Source organism: Triturus cristatus, chromosome 3_2, assembly GCF_964204655.1.
Source record: "Triturus cristatus chromosome 3_2, aTriCri1.1, whole genome shotgun sequence".
In the NCBI taxonomy this organism is placed as follows: Eukaryota; Metazoa; Chordata; class Amphibia; order Caudata; family Salamandridae; genus Triturus; species Triturus cristatus.
Window position 1 is genome coordinate 598,335,776 of NC_140584.1, and position 6,382 is coordinate 598,342,157.

Here is a 6,382-nt window from a genome sequence, read left to right on the forward strand (position 1 = left end):
GGTATTTCCGGGGTGGCCTTAGGTAAACCTTCGGCCAAGAGAGGATACATACCATTCATAAGAGTGTTTCGTTGTCTGTCTACTTGTTCTGTTTTTACTCGGGTACCTTCCTCAATTAACATATATTCTCGGGTTCTATTTAAGTTCTCCCTACTTTTCTCCTCCAGTCTGAGCGCTTTCTCTGTGCGCCGATGTGATTCTTTACGCCATAGTTCAATGGCATCTTTCTGCGATTGTCTGGCTTTCTTTTTCCATAATTCTTCTTCTACTCTCATGATGCAATCTGCATCCCATGTCCCAGCTGCGGGCCATCTCTGACTCTCTGCTAAATCCTTGGTGTAGTCCACCCATAAATCAAGATATAATACGGCATCTAGGCCATGCTTATGGTACATAAAATACCCTGGAGTATCCCTAGGTGGAATGGGAACAGCTTCTTCGAGTACTCCTTTTCTAGTTTTGATCTGTCTTAATTTTGAAAAGAACGGCATTTTTAAACCTTGCTACTTTATTCTTACTTGAACTGAACTTGAACACAATTAATACGAAAAACACAATAATGAACATTCATTCATACCACAATTTTTGAACACAGTAAAACATTTAACATTTAACATTTAACGAACAATGATAATTAAGAGAAAACTAACTACCGACATAATACTAATACTAGATAATACTAGATTATATATACATGAACATACTGGATATACTGCTAAACAGTACAGATACACTGCTAAAACAGTGCAGACCGGATTTGTGTACCCAAACACGTCAGGACCGGCACAAACCAATGTGCACGTCTAACTGCCTCCCCAGCAATGGTACTCACCGGGTAGCACGGAACGGAAGGCCTCGGAACTGAACTGAACCGGACCGGACTGGACTGGACTCGACTCGGAAACTTCGGAACCTGGTGGGTCTCTGTATACCTCGGATCGTGCTCTCTCAGCTAGGCTCTGGTCGGGATACTTCGCACGTCTCACCGCCTCGTCTGGGTGTTGATCGCAGCCTCAGTCACCCCCGCTTGGCCGGAGGGAGATACAGGAAATCCTGCGGGTACGCGTTTTTGTCCGTCCAGCTATGGCAGAGGACCGGGCCTGCAACGCACCTCCGGCGCGTGAGATGAGAAAGTGTCCCTGTTCGGGCGCCAATTTATGTGGTAAATATTTTAATTACCTGTACTATTTTTTATGCGGTAAAGTCTAGTAAGAATAACTCAGTCAAAATAAGAGGCAGAATCCGTGGTATTAGAGGTTCTGAAAAGGGCTTTATTCCTTACAAAGGAATCATAGTTCGAACTAGGCAATCTTATTCCATCACCACGAAGGTTCAGGAAGGGATAGGCAATACATTATTGACAAGTAATACTATATATATGAAAAGCATTGCATTAAGACAGATGCAGGAGGCGTAACAGCTGATAATACAGATAAGAATACACATACGTAATGAAAAGTAGGCGTAAATACAGGCGTATACTAGAAACGTCATTTAAAATGATGTCACAAGTGGGTGGATCCATAAGAGAATCCTGCAGTGTCAGCAGAAATATTTGGCAGAGATGCGCGAGCAGCCGCATGACGTGTGATTGACGTGCAACTAGAGGGTGAAGGGGAATTGACATTTAGCTCTACATGTGGAGACAAAAGTCGGGGGGGTCAGGTCAACCTAATCCCAAATCGTATCTAATATCTTTGTTTAAGGAACTGTGTTATCCAAAAGGAAAGGTTTCTCGGACGGAATCTATTCTATACTGACTGTTAGTGCATGTACAAGCGTCTATGTGTCTACATGAGATGCGAGGGGGCAGGAATCTTCCATGGTAACAGGGGCTATGAATTACTTGCAAAAAGACAGCGAGGCCAAGCTCTTTGCTCGGTAGCTGGAAGGATGTTTACCTAAACTACTAGACAGGAATGCATTGGATGAGGAGCGGAGCAGATAACTTGAAGGCTGAATACAGTTTTTGGCAGGCAACAGGCCGCGTCAGGCACCGTTAGCCGCGCAGGGAGTAGGACAAAGTTCACGGATACGGATGCAGGTCCAGGCTGGAGCATTTCAGAGGCAGAAGCATGAAATGGCTTGATGACAGAATTCAGGGCCTACTCGCCTGAACTGGAAAACTAGAGAAGTGAACCATATAAAGTCGGTGGCCAATCATACTTAGGAATGAAATATTTGACCCATTCATGGCGGATCTGAAAGAGGACATGTTGACGTTGGACGCACATGTATTTGCGTCTTCATAGCTGGAACTGGAGGGAACATACATGTACTTGTAGCATGTACATGGAGCCGTTGGGGTCTAAGATAGGGGACACAATTGACCATAAAAATTCATATTTCCTCACATGTACCACTGAGATATACATTCAATCACTAACACACCCATACATACACTCACCCAACCATACAGTCCATCACAGATGCACTCTTAAAACCATGCACCCATAGAATCACCCACTCACATATCTATGCACAGAGTCACACACTCCCTACCCACACAAACACTCAGGCACCCATACAGATACTCAGACAACCAATCAATAACCCATATAGACACTCATATAGCTATTCACAAAACCTTGCAGCCACTTATACACCAACAGACAGACAGATGCAGACATTCACACAGTTTAGTCACTAGTCTGCAGTAAGATACATTTAATGACTCACTTATAGAGTCAGTCACACACCTAGAAAATCATCCGTTCACACACTTATACACCAACTCATTCTTCCATAGGCCTTTCCCTATATATATTAAACATATTAAAACTTTACAGAAACACAGACTCACTGGATGGCGTCATCAGTGATGTCATCAGTGATGTCATTTGAAATGTCATCAGTGATGTCACTGACCATGTCATGAGTGATGTAATATGTGACGTCATCAGCAGTGCATTGCGGGGGCGCGCGAGTTATAGTTTGCTGGACTGACTATAACAGGGGAATTTCTAGGGTTTTGTACGAGGGAAATGTCCAGCTAACTTTAACACCCCTGAAACCTATGGTTTAAGTCAATAAATACCTTTGCCTGTCTTTCACAAGATCCTGAGTGCAACTCTTCCTTGTGTTGCTTGCAGCGCGAGGCATTTACATATAGATATATATATATATATGTATATATATGCATATCTATATGTATATATATATATTTATAATAAGTTGACTGTCCTCGTGCATGTCCATCAATTTATCTCCCCCTGGTGGGCCTTCCCGGTGAGTATCACATGTCCTGCATGCTGGGACACGTAGTAGCTTACAGGCAATTCTTCCCCTCTCGTGGGGTCTGCATCAACTCAATAATTAATTCATCAACATTATAAACCTCCAGTGGGCCTCCAGGTATCATATATATACATATCTGGCCCTTCTAATTACAAAACTGTTAAGAGTATTTTGCTACAGCTAAACAGGTACTGGCTACTAGCTAATGGTATGTAGGAATGTACCAACAGCCTCACCAACTTCTATCTTCAGGTGATCCAGGAGATCCTGCTCCCGGCTTGTGATATCAGTCAACCAGTGTTTGTATTGGTGGCCAGTCCGTTCTGCGCCAATAATTCTTGGCATTTGAAAGCGTACCTTCTCCCAGTTGTGCAACCTGTCTTGGGTTGGGTAGCCCAGACTTACCCTGCCTCCACTTGCACTCATATTGGGCAAATATTTAACCAGCAGCCAAAGTTGGTTCCCAAACGGCTCCTCCATCAGATTCTTAGCCCTGCCCGACATCTTCCTACACCCCCTAGCCATTCTAACCCCATCTACAACAAGCATTGCCATAGCCAATAGGTCTCGCTTTTGGGACCTTATAAGTATTTAGTTATGCAGCGCAATATACTTGTTGCAACAACATCAACTGTTGCATGGCTAAACACTTATAAGGTCCCAAGGGCGACACCTATTGGCTATGCCAATGCTTGTTTTTAATGCACACAAGAATAATTGAGTCGCTGGCTTTTAGTCTTCTACAGGCCTATATTTTTTTAATCAAGCAAAAGTACTATGCATAAGTAGTCTACTTATGCATGACCACTTTATAAGAGACAGTAGTAGATTTAATGAGGATGTGCTACAACTAATATAAATATTTTGTTCTCGGCCTGAGGTTTAAGTGATCTGATGATCATGAAACAGAAGCACTAAGGGTGGCAACACCCACTAACAAACCTCTGCTTCTGGGTGGCTTCACATGAAACAGGAATAACAGCTGATAAATTTTTTTAAAAAGTAAAGTACAAACAAACATGAAATCTCACTACGTGCCTCGGGTCTAGACACGTCGAGCTTCCTTTGAATGGCCGATGCTTCCAAAAACAACAAAGCGAGATGTCCTGTTTACCCGGTTTGGATTCTACGCTGACGGGAGATGTGCTGCAGCGCCCCTAGTGCCACTGCCTGGTGGTGGCACACGCCGTTGAAGACGTGTGGCTGGGCATGTAGCATTGTGACTCCTGTAATGAGGCGCTCGCAAGTGTGTGCCTGATGCACGATAATTAGGACAGGCTGCCGATTAGAATGGCGGATCGCTTTCAAACAAGCCCAGCGAGTGTGACACTGAAGCAGAGCAGGAAAGAGTTGTGGTTAACAAGAGCAGACACAGATTGCCCTCCCCTGCTTTTCTTTCCGTAAGTGGTCCAATCATTTCCCGCCCCTTTCTTTTTAAAAAGCTGGGGGATACAATAGAAGCCAGAGAAGGAAGAAAAGATAGGGGTTAGGAAGAGAGGGGTAAAATTGGTTAGAGACCTAGGAATAAGGGAAATGAAAACAAGGGACTGAATGAGCAGAGAATGGTGTATGTGCATAAAAGGTGGAAAAAAGAAATATTCGCAAACTGGAGGGTGGAAAATAAAAGAGAAAAAGGTATGAAAAAGGCAAGAATTAAATGTAGTGAAACAGCAACCACAGAGAAAAATAAATATAAGAGAGATGGAGATGAGAAAATCGCAAGTGAAAATATACAGCGGAGACAGAAAAGAACAAGACGGCAAAAGTGAAAGCAGGGATGCGCGCGCGCGACGGCAAACATGGGAGCGGCAAAGTGAAAGTAATCAGGGTCCAGATGGCGCCTCGGGCGCTGAAAGCTGGTGGCTGCGCGCGCTTGTGCGCGTAACAGCAAGCTGGTGGTCAGCTGCCTCTGGGTAGCACTTTCAAAACCCGCTTTCTAAATGTCTCGCCTGAGACCTAAAAACCACTATCCCATAACCATGCCCCTTTACCTATTAACCTCTATTCAAACAAACACCCCACAATACACTACACAGAACAACACAAAATACAATTATAGGACACCTGGGACAATTTCGGGGCCTGACACAGAAAACACTGACACCAAGACCAGGAAAAAGCACCAAAGTCTCCAGCAAACAACAAACAACTCCACCAGTCAGCAGAGACTAAAAGACAGTAAGTGAAAGTGAAAGAAACTTCACACTTTCCTGAGTGGATGCATCACGTTTCCGATCGAGGCGTCAATTTTCCTACTAAAGCGCCTTTTTTTTCTGACGTTTCGCTAGACAAATATCCAATTTGCTAGTTACACTATGGCCAAAGCATTGTTTTTGACGGTTTGATGCGTGGCTTCCACCTGACACTCTTTCCACCCAAGCATCACGTTTAGTAGTAAAGCACCAGTTTTCCTACAAAAAGTTCACATTTACCACAAAAAAGTTACGTTTCATACTATAGAGTCAGCTTTCCTACTCAAACGTCACTTTTAGTGGTAATGCGTGACTTCCAATGCTAAAGAGTCACGTTTAGTACAGAAAAGTCACCTTTCATACTTAAACGTCACTTTTAGTGGTAATGCTTGACTTACCATGCTAAAGAGTCATGTTTAGAACAGAAAAGTCACCTTTCATACTATAGAGTCACCTTTCCTACTCAAACACCACTTTTAGCGGTAATTTGTGACTTTCCATGCAAAAGAGTCACGTTTAGTACAGAAAAGTCACCTTTCAAAACATAGTCACCTTTCGTACTATAGTGTCACCTTTCCTACTAGAGTGTCACCTTTCCTTCTCAAACATGTTTGTTTACTGACACATTGCTATGGCAATAGGTAAAGCACAAGTGACACACAACAATCACAATGCATGGTGCATTGTTTTTGAGGCTTTCACGTTGATGCCTGACTTCTAACATGATTTCAAATTTCTGAGGGCTACTTCTAGTTGATGAAATGTGTGTATGTAGATGTTTCCTGGGACTGTGACATAAATGCAAAGAAAAGTATTGGTTTCAAACATTTATCCTCATGTTGAACCTTTATGCAATGTTGGTGAATTTTCTATTACAAAACGTGTATTACGTAAAGAAATGTTGCACAATGTGTGTGCGTCAGTGATTGCCTTCAGCAGTGTTTTGGATGTCT